Raw genomic sequence first — 1,298 nt, forward strand, 5'->3', positions numbered from 1 at the left:
AGTCAAATGAGTGTTGAATCAACATTGATTCAATGTAATAGCAACACAAATAGGCATGTAAGTTGACATACAGATGATGGTTGAATCAGCATTGATATAATGTCAGTAATGGTTGAAACCCTAACGTTGATTCAACATACAAGTCACCGACCACTTTCGATGTTGTTTCAATGTCAGCGTTCAACGTTGATTCAATGTTTCTGGCTGACATTGATTCAATGTTGTTTCAATGTCAGCGTTCAACGTTGATTCAATGTTTCTGGCTGACATTGACTCAATGTTGTTTCAATGATTCTGTGCTATCTGAGTTAGTTTTAGGGAAGCCAGCTGTTTGTTGTACTTGAGACCAGCCCGTTTAAAACCAGCCTCTGATTGGACTCTGAGCCAATGACAGTCCACACATCCTCCTTTTCATGCAGGCCTTTAAATAAAGACCTGGACTAAAGATTCTCTTTTTATCCTGCATTGTGATGCTCGACCATTAAGAAAGGATAACCTATGTTTAATGGCTTAGTGATCTTATCAGGCTGCAGTGATTAAACTATAATACGTAACCAGTAGGTGAAACAAAATATAGACCTATTATTTCAGAACACCCAGCCTTTTCTATGCACACACAATTAATTTTATTCATAGAGTAAATATAAATAGCTTCTGAAAATCACCACTCTGTTAATTTTTTTTTTTACTTTTACTTGGATTGACCCTTAAACTAATAATTTATCTCACTGATCGTCTCTGAGAGCCATTTTATTATGAAACACGCAAGTAAAATAACCACAACAAAAAGTTTATGTAATTAGGCTATTTATGGGTTCTTTTTTTGTATAATTGAACTATTTTAAAGAGTGATGAGATTATAATAATGCAGAAATCAGAAACTGACTTAACTCACTGAAAACCATTTACACACAATAACAACAATGACAACCCAGCATCTGTTACTTACGGAGATGTGGCGTTTAACGATGGGCTCATTTTTATTTATATTTATTAAAGAGTGCTAATCTAGAGCAAAGTTAAATCAATTTAATCCACACTAGCTTCATAAATGCCCACTCATCTTATCAGATGAGCATTATGATGATGAGCAGAGTAGAAAATAACCACATTTTTGGGTTTTTATGCCAACATGCTCCACCAAAAACTTAAGCTGAGCTTCTTCTCTTCTCGAATTTCTCTCCATATTTGCATATTTGCTTTGGAAGATGTTCAGGATGTGGGAAAGGAAAATTAAAAAATGTCATGGTCTTTTTGCAGGCCAAAAAAAAGCAATAAACTGCACACAGCAAACCTAA

Source organism: Poecilia formosa, unplaced genomic scaffold, assembly GCF_000485575.1.
Source record: "Poecilia formosa unplaced genomic scaffold, Poecilia_formosa-5.1.2 Scaffold19, whole genome shotgun sequence".
Taxonomy (NCBI): Eukaryota; Metazoa; Chordata; class Actinopteri; order Cyprinodontiformes; family Poeciliidae; genus Poecilia; species Poecilia formosa.